The following is a 22,023-nucleotide window of genomic DNA, read 5'->3' as shown; positions in this document are numbered from 1 at the left end:
TAGGATAGGATAAGACATACTTACACACACACAAACATACATTTTAACGAACTGCTTAAAACTAAATAACAGACACGATGATACTTCCCCTCTAAATACTTCAGCATACATCTTGTCCTAAGAACAGATATTCTCCGACATAACCACAATACTATCATCACACCCAAGAAATTTAATATCAGATATGATATTATCTGATACCCATTCCATATTCAGAGTTCTTCAGTTGTCTATAAAAAAGTCTTCTGTGGCTATTTTATTTCTCTGATCCAGGTTCAAACCCAGGATTATACACTGCAATTAGTTGTCATGTCTTTTAACCTAGAAAAGTCTCTTTGCTCTTTTCAATCTTTCATACACATTGACACTTTCAAAGAATCCAGATCAGTTATCTTGTTGAATATCCTGTAATCTGAACTTGTCTGATTGTTTTCTCATTATTAGATTCAGGTTAATATTTATGGTAAATTCAGAGTTTCAAAGTTTATGCTTTTATAGCCTGTTTGTTTTCTTTTAATCACCTGGACTTACTCCTACCTATATATTGCCTTCAAGTCTTCTATTTAACTGCTTGTTATTTAGAGTCCAGAAAACAGATATGCAAGCTTTTAGAGTTACATTAAAGCAAATAAATAGGTACTTATTGCCTCCCCTGGGAATAAAGTGCATGGCTTTAGATATACTTTGGTCTTCTAAAAGATTTCAAAATTTGTTCCTGGATCTCCATTGTATTTTATATACATAAAATTATTTAATATGCAAGTTCTAGAAAGGCAATATATAACCATATTCTTACACTTTCTGTATGTATGACACAAGAGACCATTAAAACTGTATTGTATTTACCAGGACAACTGTGGTATAGCCTATTTCTAGTCAATAGAGATTTTTCTAAAAAAGATTTCCATCTCTTCAAACAATGGCAAAAATATCTACTGAGGAGTATTTGTTATTTTGGAGATGTTGCAGGTAAGCTTTTTATCAATGTTTTTTATTATACATTTCAGTTCCAATGTTTTCATACCCATATGAACTTAACAAGAATTTTGTTTTTAAATTATAATGTCTTATATAACAACTTTACAATGTACAAGTATTATGTAGTTAATTCAGAAACTGAATTTCTCAGCCTAGCAACATTAATTATATAATATCAGGTGCCCCAATACTGAAAACCCAAATGTCCTTGGTTTAAGATTTGAGAATTGGGCTTCCCTGGTGGCGCGGTGGTTAAGAATCTGCCTGCCAATGCTGGGGACATGGGTTTGAGCCCTGTTCCGAGAAGATCCCACATGCCACGAAGCAACTCAGCCCATGCACCACAACTACTGAGCCTGTGCTCTAGAGCCCATGAGCCACAACTATTGAGCCCGCCTGTCACAACTACTGAAGCCCGTACACTTAGAGCCCATACTTCGCAACAAGAGAAGCCACCTCAGTGAGAAGACTGCACACCACAACGAAGAGTAGCCTCCACTCACCACAACTAGAGAAAGCCCGCACGCAGCAACGAAGACCCAATGCAGCCGAAAATAAAAATAAATAAATAAGTAAATACACTAAAAGAAAAAAAAGATTTGAGAATTGATGCTTAATTCCCAGAAATTGTATCTATCTCTGGAAAATTCACAACTTGGGTGGTTTATATATTAATCCACTTCTCCCCACCCCACACATGCGTGGTTTTGTTGTTGTTGCTGTTTGTGTATTTACCCCTTCTATTGCCCTTTGGGGTTTGTTCCCCCACACAAGTGATTGATGGTGTTGATTTGGGTTTATCTCAGGCATAGAAGTAAGCTGATGTATTCATTCTTGTTATGGTGTTTAGCATGAATTTTAAAAGACACTTTACCATTTCAAAAAATCATTTTAAAAGATCTAAAACAATTTCAATCATTTAAAACCATTATATGGAAAGAACAATAATGAACTTCTAATAGTGGGATTTCAGGCACTTTAACACTTGAGTGAGAGGAATAATTTTGAGCAGGAAGCCTTCTCAGTATCTTTCATATAGCACAGGCAATCTTCTGCTATTTCTTAGAGCAAGTGCAGTTCTGAGATTTCCAGAAGAAAAGTATTCAACCCACTCTTTCCTGTATCCCTTCACTGAACACTCATAATCAACTTAATAATTATAATATCTATCCCCATGGAGCACCTGTGAGGATTATGTGAGATAATCACCCATGTAAAACATTTAAAACAGAGCCTGTCACATAATATATGCTAAATACATGTTAAGCTAAATTATTAGTATTATTGCCACCATAATGATTATCTTAATAAGTTTAAATTGTCTCAAAAAAAAGTAACATTCCAGAAAGTACTTACATGAAATTTACATGCAAAGTATAACTTTCCCTTCAAAAAAATAAGAATTATTCTAACAATTTGTAGTCCCACCTGCCTTTCCTCTTACAGTGTCAATCTTCCATTCCAGCCAAACACATTTAGAGTGTTTCACTTAGGTTCATGCCCTCTTCACTTATGTTCATGCCCAATTCCTATCTACATTATATTTTTGCTCTGCTCTTCAGGTACAACCATCAAAGCTCCAACTTAATGTTAGTTCTCCCATGAAGTCTGTGACCAATCCAGCTATGATATTCTCACCTTCCTCTGAACTTATTACTGTAGTATTTCTGTTTTTATACATATACTCCATATGCACTTTTTTTAAACAGCGTTATTGGAGTATAATTGCTTTTCAATGTTAGTTTCTGCTGTATAACAAAGTGAATCAGCTATATGTAAACATATATCCCCATATCTCCTCCCACTAGCGTCTCCCTCCCAGCTTCCCTATCCCACCCCTCTAGGTGGGATAAGTTTACAAAGCTCAGTCACAAAGCACCGAGCTGATCTCCCTGTGCTATGCAGCTACTTCCCACTAGCTATCTATTTTACACGTGGCAGTGTATATGTGTCAATGTTACTCTCTAATTTTGTCCCAAATTACTCTTCCCCCTCCCTGTGTCCTCAAGTCCATTCTCAACATCTGTGTCTTTATTCCTGTCCTGGCTCCTAGGTTCATCACAACCATTTTTTTTTTAGATTCCATATATATGTGTTGGCACATGGTATTTGCTTTTCTCTTTCTGACTCACTTCACTCTGTATGACAGACTCTAGGTCCATCCACCTCATTACAAATAACTCAATTTCATTTCTTTTTTTTCTTTTCTTTTTTTTCTTTCTTTTTGCAGTACACGGGCTTCTAACTGTTGTGGCCTCTCCCGTTGTGGAGCACAGGCTCCAGACGTGCAGGCTCAGCAGCCATGGCTCACAGGCCTAGCCGCTCCACAGCATGTGGGATCTTCCCGGACCGGGGCACAACCCCGTGTCCCCTGCATCAGCAGGCAGACTCTCAACCACTGTGCCACCAGGGAAGCCCTCAATTTCATTTCTTTTTATGGCTGAGGAATATTCCATTGTATATATGTACCACATCTTTATCCATCCATCTGTCAATGGACACTTAGTTGCTTCCCTGTCCTGGATATCATAAACAGAGCTGCAATGAACATTGTGGTACATGACTCTTTTTGAATTATGGTTTTCTCAGTGTATATGCCCAGTAGTGGGATTGCTGGGTCATATGGTAGTTCTATTTTTAGTTACTTAAGGAACCTCTATACTGTTCTCCATAGTGGCTGTATCAATTTACATTCCCACCAACAGTGTAAGGGGATTCCCTTTTCTCCACATCCTCTCCACAATTTATTGTTTGTAGATTTTTTGATGGTAGCCATTCTGACGGGTGTGAGGTGATAACCGCATTGTAGTTTTGATTTGCATTTCTCTAATGATTAGTGATGTTGAGCATTCTTTCATGTGCTTGTTGGCATTCTGTATATCTTCTTTGGAGAAATGTCTATTTAGATCTTCTGCCCCTTTCTGGATTGGGTTGTTTGTTTTTTTGATACTGAGTTGCATGAGCTGCTTGTAAATTTTGAACGTTAATCCTTTGTCAGTTGCTTCATTGGCAAATATTTTCTCCCATTCTGAGAGATGGCTTTTGGTCTTGTTTATGGTTTCCTTTGCTGTGCAAAAGCTTTGAAGTTTCATTAGGTCCCATTTGTTTATTTTTGTTTTTATTTCCATTTCTCTAGGAGGTGGGTCAAAAAGGATCTTGCTGTCATTTATGTCATACAGTGTTCTGCCTATGTTTTCCTCTAAGAGTTTTAGAGTGTCTGCCTTTACATTAAGTCTTTAATCCATTTTGAGTTTATTTTTGTGTATGGTGTTAGGGAGTGTTTTAATTTCATTCTTTTACATGTAGCTGTCCAGTTTTCCCAGCACCACTTATTGAAGAGGCTGTCTTTTCTCCACTGTATATTCTTGCCTCCTTAATCAAACATAAGGTGACCATATGTGCATGGGTTTATCTCTGGACTTTCTATGCTGTTCCATTGATCTATATTTCTGTTTTTGTGCCAGTACCATACTGTCTTGATTACAGTAGCTTTGTAGTATATTCTGAAGTCAGGGAGCCTGATTCCTCCAGCTCCGTTTTTCTTTCTCAAGATTGCTTTGGCTATTCGGAGTCTTTTGTGTTTCCATACAAATTGAGAAATGTTTTGTTCTAGTTCTGTGAAAAATGCCATTCATAGTTTGATAGAAATTGCATTGAATCTGTAGATTACTTTGGGTAGTATAGTCATTTTCACAATGTTGACTCTTCCAATCCAAGAACATGGTATATATCTCCATGTGTTTGTATCATCTTTAATTTCTTTCATCAGTGTCTTATAGTTTTCTGCATACAGGTCTTTTGTCTCCTTAGGTAGGTTTATTCCTAGGTATTTTATTCTTTCTGTTGAAATAGTAAATGGGAGTGTTTCCTTAATTTCTCTTTCAGATTTTTCATATTTAGTGCATAGGAATGCAAGAGATTTCTGTGCATTAATTTTCTATCCTACTACTTTAACAAATTCATTAATTAGCTCTAGTAGTTTTCTGCTAGCATCGTTAGGATTCTCTACGTGTAATATCATGTCATCTGCGAACAGTGACAGCTTTACTTCCTCTTTTCTAATTTGGATTCTTTTTATTTCCTTTTTTTCTCTGATTGCTGTGACTAAAACTTCCAAAAACTATGTTGAATAATAATGGTGAGAATGGACAACCTGGTCTTGTTCCTGATCTTAGTGGAAATGGTTTCAGTTTTTCACCATTGAGAATGATGTTGGCTGTGTGTCTGTCATATATGGCCTTTATTATGTAGACATAAGTTCCCTCTATGCCTACTTCCAGTAGGGTTTTTATCATACATGGGTGTTGAATTTTGTCAAAAGCTTTTTCTGCATCTATTGAGATGATCACATGATCCTTCATTTTGTTAATATGGTTTATCACATTGATTGATTTGCGTATATTGAAGAATCCTTGCATTCCTGGGATAAACCCCAGTTGATCATGGTGTATGATCCTTTTAATGTGCCATTGGATTCTGTTTGCTAGTATTGTGTTGAGGATTTTTGCATCTATGTTCATCAGTGATATTGGCCTGTAGTTTTCTTTCTTTGTGACATCTTTGTCTGATTTTGGTATCAGGGTGATGGTGGCCTCGTAGAATGAGTTTGGGAGTGTTCCTCCCTCTGTTATATTTTGAAAGAGTTTGAGAAGGATAGGTGTTAGCTCTTTTCTAAATGTTTGATAGAATTCGCCTGGGAAGCCATCTGGTCCTGGGCTTTCGTTTTCTGGAAGATTTTTAATCACAGTCTCAATTTCAGTGCTTGTGATTGGTCTGTTCATATTTTCTCTTTCTTCCTGGTTCAGTCTCAGAAGGTTGTGCTTTTCTAAGAATTTGTCCATTTCTTCCAGGTTGTCCATTTTATTGTCATAGAGTTGCCTGTAGTAATCTCTCATGATCCTTTGTATTTCTGCAGTGTCAGTTGTAACTTCTCCTTTTTCATTTCTAATTCTATTGATTTGAATATTTCCGTTTTTTTCTTGATGAGTCTGACTAATGGTTTACCAACATTGTTTATCTTCTCAATGAACCAGGTTTTAGTTTTATTGATCTTTGTTATTTTTTCCTTCATTTCTTTTTCGTTTATTTCTGATCTGATATTTATGATTCCTTTCATTCTACTAATTTTGGTGTCTTTTTTGTTCTTCTTTCCCTAATTGCTTTAGGTGTAAGGTTATGTTGTTTTTTTGAGATGTTTCTTGTTTCTTGAGGTAAGATTGTATTGCTATAAATTTCCCTCTTAGTACTGCTTTTGCTGCATCCCACAGGTTTTGGGTCATCGTGTTTTCACTGTCATTTGTTTCTAGGTATTTTTTGATTTCCTCTTTGATTTCTTCAATGATCTCTTGGTTATTAAGTAGTGTATTGTTTAGCCTCCACGTGTTTGTATTTTTTTACAGATTTTTACCTTTAATTGATATCTAGTCTCATAGCGTGTGGTAAGAAAAGTTACTTGATATGATTTCAATTTTCTTAAATTTTCCAAGGCTTGATTTGTGACCCAAGTTATGGTCTATCCCAGAGAATGTCCATGAGCACTTGAAAAGAAAGTGTATTCTGGTTTTTTGGATGGAATGTCCTATAAATATCAATTAAGTCCACCTGGTTTAATGTGTCATTTAAAGTTTGTGTTGCCTTATTTATTTTCATTTTGGTTGAGCTGTCCATTGGTGAAAGGGGGTGTTAAAGTCCCCTACTATGATTGTGTTACTGTCAATTTCCCCTTTTATGGCTGTTAGCATTTGCCTTATATATGGAGGTGCTCCTATGTTGGGTGCATAAATATTTACAATTGTTTTATCTTCTTCTTGGATTGATCCCTTGATCATTATGTAGTGTCCTTCTTTGTCTCTTGTAATAGTCTTTATTTTAAAGTGTATTTTGTCTGATATGAGAATTGCTACTCCAGTTTTCTTTTGATTTCCATTTGCATGGAATATCTTTTTCCATCCCCTCATTTTCAGTCTGTATGTGTCCCTAGCTCTGAAGTGGGTCTCTTGTAGACAGCATATGTATGGGTCTTGTTTTTGTATCCATTCAGCCAGTCTATCTCTTTTGGTTGGAGCATGTAATCCATTTACATTTAAGGTAATCATTGATAGGTAGGTTCCTATTACCATTTTCTTAATTGTTTGGGGTTGTTGTTGTGCGTCTCTTCCTTCTCTTGTGTTTCCTGCCTAAAGAAGTTCCTTTAGCATTTGTTGTAAAGCTGCTTTGGTGGTGCCTAATTCTCTTAACTTTTGCTTATCTGTAAAGGTTTCAATTTCTTCATTGAATCGGAATCACATCCTTGCTGGGTAGAGTAATCTTGCTTGTAGGTTTTTCCCCTTCATCTCTTTAAATATGTCCTACCACTCCCTTCTGGCTTGCAGAGTTTCTGCTGAAAAATCAGCTGTTAACCTTATGGGGATTCCCTTGTACGATATTTGTTGCTTTCCCTTGCTGCTTTTAATATTTTTTCTTTGTATTTAATTTTTGATAGTTTGATTACTATGTGTCTTGGCATGCTTCTCTTTGGGTTTATCCTGTATAGGACTCTCTGCGCTTTCTAGACTTGACTATTTCCTTTCCCATGTTAGGGAAGTTTTTGACTATAATCTCTTCAAATATGTTCTCAGACCCTTTCTTTTTCTCCTGGGACCCCTGTAATTCGAATGTTGGTGCATTTAATGTTGTCCCAGAAGTCTCTGAGAGTGTCCTCAATTCTTTTCATTCTTCTTTATTCTGCTCCCTGGAAGTTATTTCTACCATTTTTTCTTCCAGGTCACTTATCTGTTCTTCTGCCTCTGTTATTTTGCTATTGATTCCTTCTAGAGTATTTTTAATTTCAGTAATTGTGTTGCTCATCACTGTTTGTTTGTTTGTTCTTTAGTTCTCCTAGATCCTTGTTAAATTTTTCTTTTATTTTCTCTATTCCATTTCTGAGATTTTGGATCATCTTTACTATCATTACTCTGAACTCTTTTTCAGGTAGGTTGCTTCTTTCATCTTCATTTATTTGGTATTGTAGGTTTTTACCTTGCTCCTTCATCTGTAACATATTTTTTGTTGTTTCTTTTGTTTTGTTTTGTTTTGTTTTGATGGGTGGTGCTATATTCCTTTCTTACTGTTTGTTTGGCCTATGACGTCTAGCACTGGAGTTTGCAGGCAGTTGGATAGAGCCAGGTCTTGGTGCTGAGTTTAGGACCTCTGGAAGGCCTCACTCTGATTGATATTCTCTGGGGTCTGAGGTTCCCTGTTAGTCCAGCAGTTTGGACTTGGAGTTCCCACCACAGGAGTTCAGGCTCGACCTCCGGCCTGGGAACCAAGATCCCTCAAGCTTCGTGGAGCAGTAAAAAAAAAAAAAAAAGAAAGAAAGAAAGAAAAAAAAAAGGAGCAGTACAATATCAAAGAATAAAAAACAAAATAAAATTAGAAATATAAAAAATATATTAGGAGAAATTAAACTATAATTGAAACAACCAGTCACTGGGGGTTCCTCCCATCCCCTTAGGTGTCCATGGTCCCCCATCGGTGCCTGGTAGGTGCCCTAGTTGTGAGGAGACATGAATTCTGCATCCTCCTGGTATGCCATCTTGACTCTGCCCTCTCTGTATGCACTTTTGTTAGTTGTCTTTATATGTGAATAATCTTCTTTAGAACTATAATCTGAGAGGCTATTTTTCACTTATCTGCCTACTTCACAGAAACTTGCACATACTAAATACTTGAAAATATTGGTTGAGATTTTATGATTTTTTATACATGGGCTTTGAATATATAAATTATCCACATTTTTCAGACTGCAATAAAATGCAGAGATTTATTTGAAACTGAAACTTTTTTTTAATATTCTGACCATTTTATACTCCATAAAAGTACAACTGTTTCTAGAGTTCTTCCAAAGCCCTTTACTGAGTGTTAATATTTAATCAATTAATATTCTTTGTGACAACTGAATATTGTTGAGATATAATTAGAAGAAAGGAAACTCACACTTACTGGGTTCCTATCCTTGAAAAGCACTATGCCAAATGGTGTCATGCATATTCTTCTGTTTAATCTTCTCAGCTAAAGACATCAAGTAATTTTCTCAAGTCTCAGAACTGTTCAGTGGTGAACTAGGGTTTATAGTTTCCCATCTTCCCCCCAAAATCTGTTCCTTTTACAATTTTTATTTCAATTAATGACACCATCATATACCAAATTTCCCAGAGAGAAATTTGTATCTCATCCAGGCTTCTCATTCTCCCTTACCCCTAGTCAATAAATCCTGTTAATAATAAAGTGCATCTCAAATCCATTCACTCCTCTCCATTTCTACTGATAGTATCTTAGTTTAAGAATTCATCATGTCTCATCTAGACCATTTCAACAGCCTCCCTGTTTGCTCACTCCACTGCCTCTTTCACACCACCACCAGAGTAATCTTTTTAAAGCACAAATGTGAACATATCACTCTCTCTCTTAAAACCCAACCTCAGTAGTTACACATCACCTAAAAGATAAAATTATATCTCCAGTGAACTACATTCAAGACCTTTTCACCCTCATCTCCAGTTGCTCCACAGCTCATAATTTACACACTCTTGAGTAACAGGCAGATCTCCCTGGAACTTCTTGCAGTTTCCAAGGCCCACACTGCTCCCACTGCCTCTCAGGACTTGCTCGTAAATGTCTCTCTCCTACTCTTCTTTAAGACTTGACTTCAGTGTCATCCCCTTTAGATGGGCTTATTCAGCCCAAACTTTGTCCCATCCAAAATTTAGAATTTCTTCTTTTTGGCAAGCCATAGCAGCCTGATTTTTTTTCCTTTTTTTTTTTTTTTTTTTGTAAAAACTATGGTATTTGTCTCTTTTTATTTGTTGAACAGATATTACCTGAGTTCTTACCATGTGCCAGGCTGGGACTAGAAAGAGGAAAACACTTTCCTTTCCTGAAGTAATGTGCATTATAATAAAGACAATATGCAAACAATATAGGATAATAGGGTTACCACAGGGCATCCTCAAGACACCTACCATGATTTTTCAATGTAAAAACTAGGAATCTTAGAAGCAGAATTTTTAGTTTGGAATGTTGTATTTACTTTTTTAAATGAAATAAATTTAATGAATTTTTAACAGTTACCTTCCCAAGCAACTTCTTTAGCCCAATATGTTGTTAAACTATTCCTAGGGTATTATATCGGCTCCAAGTGTCTCCTGTAGAAAATGAAATTATTAAATTTTGACCATTTACACAGCAGATTATGATTTTAAAAAGCATCTCTTAAGCAAATCTTACCAAAGAGTAAAGATTATGGACTATTATGATTAGTATGATGCCTTATGTAAAGTGGTAGTCACTATGTTGAGACTGATGTATATGTAGCATTTGAGAAATTGAATTGTGAGTTTAGTTTTATTAAAGTCTGTATTTTGTAAGGAGATCCACCTTACAGGTTTTACCTTAAAGTCTATGAATACTACAGTTAAAGAATATTCTGAAATTATGTTACAGAACAGCCAGCCAAGGACCAATCCATCCTGATGTTGGATCCGGATCACAGAGAAAACACTGATGAAGTATAACAGTAACATCATTATTTTTGAGAATCTCCTGTAAATATATCATATATTTATGCATTTGTTAATTATTAAAACACTATAACCATAAAATAAAGGTAAATCATAACATGGGCAATGGAGATAAATTGACCAGTTTATATTAATGCTACAAATTATAATTTATTATGTTTTTATTGATAAATACATTTTTAATAAATGAAAATACTTCATTGTTTTTAATGAGTATGCTACTGGAAATAAAGTCATTGTATTTAAAAATAAAATAAGGCATTTTATTATTCAAATTATGTATTAGCTATAGTACTGAAGCTTGTTTTTCTGAAATTCCTAATAAATTCTACAAAATTTTTGTACAGCGGTGTAAAAAGTTTATGATTAATAATTCCTCTCATAAATAGTAATGCTATTTATTTAAGACTTTGAAGGATCTCTGTACTTCGGAGATGTTACCAAGGGGTCTTGTTCTCAATTATGCAGGTTCAGAAATTAAAGTTATCACTTTATCCAGGGCTGATGGGTCTCTATAAAACTGACTTTACTAGCAAAGCTCACAAGGTAAATGGTAAATATAAAACATAAACTGCAATCTCAACTGGATTACTTGAATTGCCTGATCGGTATGTTCTTTTCCCAATAAGAAAGTCTGCTGGAGAAACCAGATATATATTATAAGTTTGTTTTTTTCAGTATAGAAACAAAGCCAAAAGTTGTATGATCATAAAAAAATGTTTTCATAGAATTATGACAGTCTCATACATCCTTTTATTTTCCATCAACTATTTCTACTTCATGTTCTCATCACCTCTCATCTGGTCTATCTCAAGATGAATTTCTTACCTCTGGCACCAATAAGGCTGCTAGAATGGCATTTCTAAAGTGTGAGTGAAATGACCAGAATGAAAATTATATCAATCCAATCTTAAATGTTTTTAGAGCTTCCTCTCTGGCTACTAGAGAAAATTTACACTCCTGAGTGTGGCATGTAAGGCTCTTCATATTATGAGTCCTCCCTCCTTACCTACATCATCTTTAACACCTTTCTCACCACACCACTTATTCCAATATACTGAACTCTTCATAGACTCCCAAATACAACCTGCTATTTCATGCCTCTCTGCTTGTACATATACTACTATCTTGGAATGCCTTCCCTTTCACTCTAATTACATCTGCCTAATAAAATTTAATTAATTCTTTTAAATTCTGCTTAGGTTGAATTTTCTCCAGTTTTTCCTAATAATCATCTCTACTGCCTCCTGTATATAAATTATGTACTTTGTACCCCAAATTGTAATTATTTGTGTGTATAAATGTCTCCTTCTAAATCAAGAGCTCCTGGAAACTAAAGATTGTCATTCGTTTGTGCCCTTAGGAATTAAAATAGGGTACATAGTGGCAGATCAAAATAACAAATAAAGGAAAAAATATTCAATTGTTCAACTTATTGAGCCCCTACTATGTGCTAGGTACTGCTCTGTGTGTTAGAGATACAATAAAAGACAAAACTTATTATTTGCCATTATGGAACTTAAATTTTAGTGCGGATTACAGATTTTAAAACATAAAACTATAACATCAGATAGTTATACAGTATACCAAATGAAAACCAGAGCATGGTAAGGGACAGAGAATGATGGGAGTACTATTTTAGAGACAGAGGTAGAGTGCTCAGAGAAGGGCTCTGAGAAGGTGACATTTGAGCAACTATCTGAGTGAGTAGGAGAGCTAACCTTGGTGGTAGTAGAATAGAATTCTACATAAAGGGGACCTTCCACAGGAGTGTGCTTAACATGTTTAAGGAATAGAAATGCCAGCATGGCTATTGAGCGGCAAGCAAGGCAGAATTACTGGGAAATAATGTAAGAGAGGTAGCCACAGGCAGGACCATCTAGGGCTTGTAGGCCATGGGATTTCAGTCTAGATTTATGTGAATGAATCCTTTGCAGGGTTTAGGGTAAGGGAGGAACATGATCCTTTTAAAGGATCACCCCGGTGTCTGGAACATATATTTAGGAGAGGGAAGAAGGGGACCAATTAAAGAACTTTGGCAATAGCCTAAGTGAGAGAAGTTTATGGCTTGGATCAGGTTAACAATGGTGGCAGTAATAAGCGGTCAGATAAAGAATATATTTTGAAATATTTTATGATGGAATGGATGTGAAATAAAGAAAAGGAGCAATCAAGGATGATTCCAATGTTTTTGGGCCTGAGTACCTGTATGAATGATGGAACCATTTCCTGAGATGAGGAATACAGAAGGAGAAGCAGGTTTTGGCTGAAAATCCATTTTTAGGTTTAAGATGCTTATTATTTATCCAAGTGGTGATACTAAATAGGTAGTTAAATACACAAGTCTGGAATTTGGGTGTGTGGCCCTGAATCAACATGTAATTTGGGAATTGCCAGTGTGCAGATGATATTTACAGCCGTGAAATTAGTTGAAATCACCTGGAGAGAGAATGTAGCTAGAGAAGAGATCTGAGCAGCGAAGAAAGAAATTGTCTCAAGAAGGAGGGAGGAATCAACTGTGTCAAAGCTGGTAATAAGTTTGGGTTAAATTAAGACTGAAAAACTCCCGCTGGATTTGGCTACCTGGAGGTCGCTGGTGGTTTTTTTTTTTTTTTTTTGCGGTACGCAGGCCTCTCACTGCTGTGGCCTCTCCCGTTGCGGAGCACAGGCTCCGGACGCGCAGGCTCAGCGGCCATGGCTCATGGGCCCAGCCGCTCCACAGCATGTGGGATCTTCCCAGACCGGGGCACGAACCCGTGTCCCCTGCATCAGCAGGCGGACTGTCAACCACTGCACCACCAGGGAAGCCCCTCACTGGTGGTTTTGACAAAAATGATTCAGCAGAGTTTTGGAACAAAAATCTAATTGGAATGGGTTCAAGAGGGAGTAAAAAAAAAAAAAAAAAAGATAATAATAAGGTATTACCAGAAATTTTATAGGAATAAACTTAAAAGTTAGGCAAAATGGAACTGGTTAGCAGAATTATGGTCCCCCAAGATGTTCACATCCTCTTCAGGACACGTGAAGATATGACCTTAGATGGCAAAAGGAACTTTGCAGATATGACTAAGTTAAGGATATTAAGATGGGGATGTTATCCTGGGTTATCTGGGTGGATTCAGTGTAATCATAAGGGTCCAGATAAGTAAAAGAGGAAGGCAGGAGGGTCAGTGTTAAAGTCAGAGAGAGATATGCATATTATGCTAAACTGCAGGTTTTGAAGATGGAGGAGGGGGCCACACCCTTAGGGATACAGGTGGCCTCTAAAAGCAAGAAAAGGTAAGGAAACAAATTCTGCCCTAGAGCCTACAGAAGTAACAGTCCTATCAGCACCTTGATTCTAGCCCACAGAAACCCATTTTAGATTTCTGATCTTTATAACTAAGTAACAAATTTATATTGTCTTAAGACACTAAGTTTGTGGTATTTTGTTACATCACAATAGGAAACTAATACACCATTTTACATAACATAGTCATGGGTTATGGGGATTAGAATGTGACTTTTTTTTTTTTTGGCGGTACGTGGGCCTCTCACTGTTGTGGCCTCTGCCGTTGCAGAGCTCAGGCTCCAGACATGCAGGCTCAGCGGCCATGGCTCACGGGCCCAGCCGCTCCACAGCATGTGGGATCTTCCCACACCGGGGCACGAACCCGTGTCCCCTGCATCAGCAGGCAGACTCTCAACCACTGCGCCACCAGGGAAGCCCAGAATGTGACTGTTTTTGGTGAATCATTATTCTGTTACCATAATCCAGAGACAGTTAAACCCACCCAAGGTCATGACCAACTGAAAGAAGAAGCATTTTGTACCATCTTATTTGGGGTGTATAAGAACAGAATTTAGGAAGGCAAGAGTAAATTTAGAGCTTAGATTTTAAAAAATAGAAAGTTGTATGCCTCTACTAGTAAATATTTTGAGACATTTTTTTATGCCATCAATACAATTTTGTGAATTTTGATGTCATTTATTAAATGACATTCCTCTCAGTCCCAGTAATGTATGGAGGTCTAGGGAAAGGGCTCTGGCCTTCCCAGTGTCACATCTTTGGCACGGAAGGCTTCCATTCCATATGTTCTAACCTCAAGTGCCCAGACACCTGGCTCCAAGGAGCAGGGCAAAACCAGAGTTCAGCAGGCTCCTTCCTGGGGTACTCATGCCTTCTTTGATTTCAGGTCTGTGGAGCTGCCCTAGGAGCCAGAGTTGTGGTATCCCCTCCTCTTCCACATTGCATTGCAAACTATAAAGGCTGTTCTACAGTAAATAAATAAACAAACAAACAAACAAATAAATAATGATATTCCAATGGGGTAAGCAGGCCAAATGGGTGTGCCATGATGTTTGTGAAGTATTCCAAACATCTCAAATGAAAATTTGCGGGTTTTTTTAAAGACAAATATTTATATTTATATGCTACTGTAGATGTATTCAACAGCATCCTACATGCCAAACCAGCTCCACATTTAATAATCCCTAACTTTAATTCCTTTCATTTGTGCATCAAAGAATGCCTCTACAAACAAGGATAGTTAAAAATAGTTAAAATCCAAAGTCAGCCTAGGCCAAAACAGCCTCACTAGTAAGCTGGTAAAGCAGGATAAGATTTGTTCTTTACTAATACATTATGACATTGTCCACTACTAGAATCACTGTGCAATACTGGCCATAACTTCCCCAAAAATAAATGTTAGAATTTTAGATCCAGAGTGGGTTCATTTAAAGTGAGAAAAGTAGAAAGACAAAGAGTAGAGGTTCCTTTTGAATTAAAGTGAAAGAGAATAGCATTTTGCATGCTACAAAAGTGAAGACTAAGTGAGAATGTGATAGTATATATATTTTAAAATAATGTAAGAAAGAAAAATGCCTTATCACACTGAGTTTTAAGTTTTAGGGAAAAAGGATTCTCTTTCGAATTGAGAAAGTAAATTTAGAAGAATCAAAGAAAGCATCACTTTCCTCAGTGAACAAACTAATAAAACTCACTACAAGATATAGTAATCTCTTAGGCAAAGGATATCAAAAAAATCAGAAGAGGGACTTCCGGGCTTCCCTGGTGGCGCAGTGGTTAAGAATCTGCCTGCCAATGCAGAGGACACAGGTTTGAGCCCTGGTCTGGGAAGATCCCACATGCCATGGAGCAACTAAGCCTGTGTGCCACAACTACTGAGCCTGTATGCTGCAACTACTGAAGCCCGCAGGCCTGGAGCCCGTGCTCCACAACAAGAGAAGCCACCATGATGAGAAGCCCATGCACCGCATCGAAGAGCAGCCCGCTCACTGCAACTACATAAAGCCCGCGTGCAGCAACAAAGACCCAACACAGCCAAATAATTTTTAAATAAATTAATTAATTAAAGAAATAGAAAAAAATTATAAAACGAAAAAAGAGGGACTTCCTTAGTGGTGCAGTGGTTAAGAATCCACCTGCCAGTGCAGGGGACACAGTTGTGATCCCTGGTCCAGGAAGATCCCACATGCTGTGGAGCAACTAAGCCTGTGAACCACAACTACTGAGCCTGTGCACTAGAGCCCACAAACCACAGCTACTGAGCCTGCATGCTGTAATTACTGAAGCCTGCGTGTCTAGAGCCCATGCTCCACAACAAGAGAAGCCACCGCAATGAGAAGCCTATACACCGCAACGAAGAGTAGCCCCTGCTCGCCACAACTAGAGAAAGCCTGCATGCAGCAAAGAAGACCCAATGCAGCCAAATAAATAAATAAATTTAAATAAATAAAGGGATTTGAAAAAAATAATCAAAAGAAAATTTAGACACACTTGTAGGAGGCAGAGCTTCTAATAACTGATAAGAGAAATTTAGACAGGTTTATCCAAAATCACTGTCAGAGAGGATCACTTGCTTACAATAGCATGGAAACACATTTGGATATTTGAACTGTCCAAGCATGAGTCTGGAAATATTTTAAGCAAATGTTTTAATTAAAATATAACACATATATAAAGGGGGAACAAATCATGTATATATCACATATATCTTCATAAAATTTTATGAAGTAACCACCACCTAGATTAAGATATGGAACATTACTAGCACCCCAGAAGTATTACACATTACCCCTCAAAAATAATTGCTATTCTGACTTCTGTCACCAGAGATTTAATTAGTCCATTTTGGGCATTTATATAAATAAAATCATACTGAAGTATATATATGTAATATTAAAATAAAATTGGCATCAAAGAGGATTACCATAACCTCATTTTAAATCCATGTTGGCAAAGCACATGAAGAGATGCTCAACATCACTAATTATTAGAGAAATGCAAATCAAAACTGCAATGAGGTATCACCTCACACTGGTCAGAATGGCCATCATCAAAAAATCTACAAACAATAAATGCTGGAGAGAGTTTGGAGAAAATGGGACCCTCCTACACTGTTGGTGAGAATGTAAATTGGTACAGCCATTATGGAGAACAGTATGGAGGTTCCTTAAAAAACTAAAAATAGAACTACCAAATGATCCAGCAATCCCATTCCTGGAGAAAATCATAATTCAAAAAGATACATGCTTGACCACCTAGAGGGGTGGGGTAGGGAGGGTGGGAGGGAGATACAAGAGGGAGGAGATATGGGGATACATGTATATGTATAGCTGATTCACTTTGTTATAAAGCAGAAACTAACACACCATTGTAAAGCAAATATACTCCAATAAAGATATTTAAAATATATATATATACATGCACCCCAATGTTCATTTCAACACTACTTACAATAGCCAGGACATAAAGGCAACCTTAATGTCCATCAACAGAAGAATAGATAAAGAAGATGTGTTGTATACACACACACACACACACACACACACACACACACACACACACACACACACACACAAAATGGAATATTACTCAGCCATAAAAAAGAATGAAAATGCTCTTTGCAGCAACATGGATGGACCTAGAGATTGTCATGCTGAGCAAAGTTAAAAGTCAGACAGAGAAAGACAAATATATGATATCACTTATATGTGGAATCTAAAAAAAATGGTACAAATGAACTTATTTACAAAGCAGAAATAGAGTCACAGATGTAGAAGCAATCTTGTGGTTACCAGAGGGGAAAGCGGGGGAGGGATAAATTGGGAGATTGGGATTGACATATACATGCTATTATATATAAAATAGATAACTAATAAGGAACTACTGTATAGCACAGAGAACTCTACTCAATACTCTGTGATGACCTCTATGGGAAAAGAATCTAAAGAAGAATTATATATGTATATGTATAACTGATTTGCTTTGCTATACAGCAGAAACTAACACAACATTATAAATCAACTATACTCCAGTAAAAATTTTAAAAATAGATAAATCACATTGGCAATAAAATACACCAACACCACTCAATTCAAGAAACATAGAGGTAAATTTTTGTTTCTAATAAGAACAAAACCTCATTAGTTTGAGTCAGAATGGCAATGCCTGTGTTCCTACAAATGTTGATGCTTTTAGAAAAAACTACATTGTATACATATATAAATACACACACACTTGCATATATTTTAATAGCTTGTAACATGTACCAGATTTTCTCAATTTCATGTAATTTTATCCTTTTCAATTAAAAAATTCTTTAAATGTGTAACTAAGTATGACAGTTTTTATATCTCTATAAACATTTTATATAAAAATTCCAAAAATGTTTATTCTTTTATTTATTCAAAAATGTTTATTTCTTTCTTCTTTCTTTGGCATTAAGAAGCCTGGCTCTCATTACCCACAATGAGTGCATTAATTTGTTTAACCCTGGTACACAATGAAAAGTAGTTTCATAACTGCTAACCCATATACCTATGAGAAACGAATTTACCAACTAAAGTTCAGTGTTTATACCATTCCTTTTGACTTTAGTCTTACTGATTCACTCAATATACTGTTTTCCAAAGTTTTGTAGGTCAGCTCCTTTCTTCCCCATCCCCTTCAGTGTGGTTATGTCGTTAATTTTAATAGTTAGATTTATTCGTCATGATCTGCATTCCATGTTGAGTTCTTACAATGTTCTGGCTGAAGTTTTTTCTAATTTGCACACAGTAAAATTCACTTTTTATGGTATACAATTCTATGAATGTCGACAGATGCAGAGAGCTGTGCATCTACCACCACTGAACCATGAAGATTTGTCAAGCCAAAATTTCCCTTGTACAGCCTTGAGCAACCGCTGACCGATTTTTTGTTCTTATGGTTTTGCCTTTTCCAGAAAAGGGGAAAGCTAGAATAAAACCTCTGGTGCTGGGTGGGAGTCAGAGTCAGCATGAATTCATGCTGTTTTAAAATATATATACAGATAGATGGATACAGAAATATAGATATGTATGTGTACATCGGTCAGCACACATATGCATATTTCCTTGCTCTGTCTGCTTAGAGAAACTGACACTCAGATCTTGGTTTCTAAAAACTATTCTCTGGGCTCCCCTGTCCCAAAAAAAAAAAAAAAAAAAAAAGAAAGAAAACGAAAAAACTATTCTCTAATAGAAGGAACCAGGGCTTTGGGGGAAGTAATTGATTCTAGAACTGGTACAGGGAAAATACAAGCTAGGCCTGGAGTAAATAAAAATGGAAGTATTTTAAAAGGACACAGGAACTAACCTAAAAGTGCTTCCAGTAGCCAAAACTGGAACAATTTGACAAAAAAAATAATGATAATATTGTATTATAACCCAAAGAATAAGACAAATATCTGTAAGTCCATACTGACATAAATGATTGAATAAATAGATGAGAGGGAAGAAACAACTCTTCTTTACAAAAGAATTCCAATTAATAAACGGAGAAGAAATGAGGGAAATAGAAAAATCACCATTAGAAAATTGTTACAAGCAAGATCCACAAATGAATGCTAAAATCAGTTGGAAAGTTTAAGGAGAAGCAGAATATTTACATAGACTCATAGTATCTCACCAAAGTATTTATTCATCTCAAAGGGAAAAAAGTAATCTTATAGGAAAGGAGACCCTGGCTGCTATCACTTGAACCACATGATGAAGATTAAAATTACTAGTAAGAGAATATGTCAATATGTTGTACCCCCTAATATATCACACTGAGAAGGGTACATTACTTCTGTGGCACCCTTCCCCAAAATCTATAAACTCAATAATCTGGAGAAACACATCACACAAACTCAGACAAACTGAGGACATTCTGCAAAATGCCTGACCAATACTTTACAAAATTATCAAGGTCGTGAAAGGAAAGGAAAAACAAAGGAACTGTGACAGATTAGAAGAGACTAAAGGACAGAACAAAATGTAACATTATTATCTTGGGTTGGACCCTGAAACAGAATAAGGACATTAACGGAAAAAACTGTTGAAATCCTAATAAAATCTGTGGTTTAGTTAATAGTATTTTACAAACGTTTGTTTCTAAGTTTTAACAACTCTACCATGGTGATATGAGATGTTAACATTAGGGAAAGCTGAGTAATGGGTATGTAGGAACTCTCTGTACTGTCATGACCACTTTTCTGTAAGTCTAAAATGATCTCAAAATTAAAAGTTAAAATGTTTTAAACTCTTAAAACGTTTAAAAATTTTTGTTGTACCATACATCCTAATTTTTGGTTCAGAACAAATGTCACTATAATTATATAAAACAGTAAAACATATGTTTAATAGTTTGCTTAAAAATATATTAATCACGTATGTATGCCATTTGGATATGGATTATACAGAGTAACATTCCCACCCATAGGAACTGATCATTTAGATAATCTGTTTGAAAGCCATATTACAAGCCCAACATCACTGACCCTGTAGAAGAAAAATCTCACTCTTGCCAAAGTAGTAGAAGACCCTCAAGGTGCTTAATAACAAGGCTTGTATTCCCCACTGCATCTGCAGGGGCAACAAAGGTAAGAATTCTTTGGATGGGAAATACTGTGAGAGACTTTTTTTTTTTTTTCCGGTACGCGGGCCTCTCACCGCTGTGGCCCCTCCCGCCGCGGAGCAGAGGCTCCGCAAGTGCAGGCCCAGCGGCCACGGCCCACGGGCCCAGCCGCTCCCAGGGAAGCCCTGTGAGAGACTTTTTGAGGTCCATGGAGTCTGATCCCCACCAGCCCAGGCTATCACATCCCACAGCAGGGGCTTCACTTTACCTTCACCAAGGTCCTCATGCTCTCAAGCCCCCATCTGCTTATGCCATATGTCTTATCAAAATGGCAAGAATAAACTTCTTACAGCCATAGTGGGGGGAAAAAATCCATTAAGTGCTGGTTATTTGAAACAAAAAGAAAAGTCTACACGCCAAGAAAAAAATGCTTTTATCTTGCAGTAAAGATCTTTATCTAGTAATGATAGCTAACATTTATTGAAAGCTCACAATATGCCAAATCTTGTGCAAAGCTCTTTACGTGCAGGACCTCATCTAATCCTCCTAGCAACCCAGTGAGGGAAGTACTGTTGCTGTGTCCATATTTCAAATGAAGGAACTGAAGTGAAGTGAGGTTGAGTAATGTGCCCAAGGTCACAAAGCCAGAAAAAGACATACCCAGGACTCAAACCAAAGTCTATTTGATTTTAGACCTTACTTAACCCTTGTAATGTACAACCAGGTCTCTTTACAGAGCAGAATTTCCTAGATGACTATGAGTATGGGCATATCTATTAGATTTAAAACAAGCTAAAAACACTTTTTAATTTTTTTGCAAGCATATCCAAAGTGAACATATAACAAAAACTTTTATAAAAAACTACGTATACCACTTGGATGGAGAATTGTTTAATTTGCCACATGAGTACTTGGGGCATGTTGAAACTTGACTGATTTCTTTAGCTTTTGTAGATCACAATGGAATGTACTAGGCATCCTGTCTTCTTAATGCTAAAGGTGTCAGGGTTGTTAACTGCTAGCCAAATGACAAACATAACCACTTTGCCTACTTGGCTACTGTAAGATAGGGACAGAAGAACAAAGATTATTTAGTCTCAGCTGTGTATTGCTAAAGTGAAGATCATTCCCCAAGGTGTCATGGGGGAAATATCAGGGAAAACTAAATTATCCTCCAAAATTCATTACCCTTTCCTTTTCTTATTGGCAAAGCCTGACTCTCCCTCACCATCAGCAAGTCAAAGCATCCTGTCTTTCGTTTAGATGCTTTTTAGTGGCATGTACAGAAGGAGAGAGTAGAAGGATCAATGGAGAGACTATAGAGGAAATTATCTCATTACAGCATCTATTCATAGCACTTTTATTTGCTCATTTATTAAATATGCATTTTAAGCACTGTCTATGTGATAGGCACAACCACAGCAAGAGAAACAAAAATGAACAACACATCCCTTGCCTTCCAGCAGCTCAGTTTCCTAGGGAAAAGAGACATAAGTCATCAACTCTAAGAGGACCAGACTTGGTTCCAAAGGAGTGGAATGGAGAAAGCACATGCTTGTACTTAACTTTGCCTGGGAAAGTCAGGATTTTGGAGTTTGAGGTGTAAATTGGGGTTCACCAGGCAGA

At 36.7% G+C, this 22,023-nt stretch overlaps 1 protein-coding gene and 1 non-coding gene across 2 annotated transcripts in view; both read left to right on the top strand.

The window, feature by feature from the left end:
• Positions 1 to 22,023, top strand: part of CEP126 (centrosomal protein 126) — a 145,295-nt gene that overhangs the window by 103,274 nt on the left and 19,998 nt on the right. The window lies entirely within an intron of this gene.
• On the top strand, positions 14,518 to 14,636 carry LOC112409975 (small nucleolar RNA SNORA57). Its single transcript, XR_003005290.1, has one exon. It is a non-coding gene; the product is annotated as a small nucleolar RNA SNORA57 (small nucleolar RNA).

This window comes from Neophocaena asiaeorientalis, unplaced genomic scaffold (genome assembly GCF_003031525.2).
Source record: "Neophocaena asiaeorientalis asiaeorientalis breed wild unplaced genomic scaffold, Neophocaena_asiaeorientalis_V1.1 scaffold601, whole genome shotgun sequence".
Lineage (NCBI taxonomy): Eukaryota > Metazoa > Chordata > Mammalia > Artiodactyla > Phocoenidae > Neophocaena > Neophocaena asiaeorientalis.
This window is presented reverse-complemented; position numbering and strand designations above follow the sequence as displayed.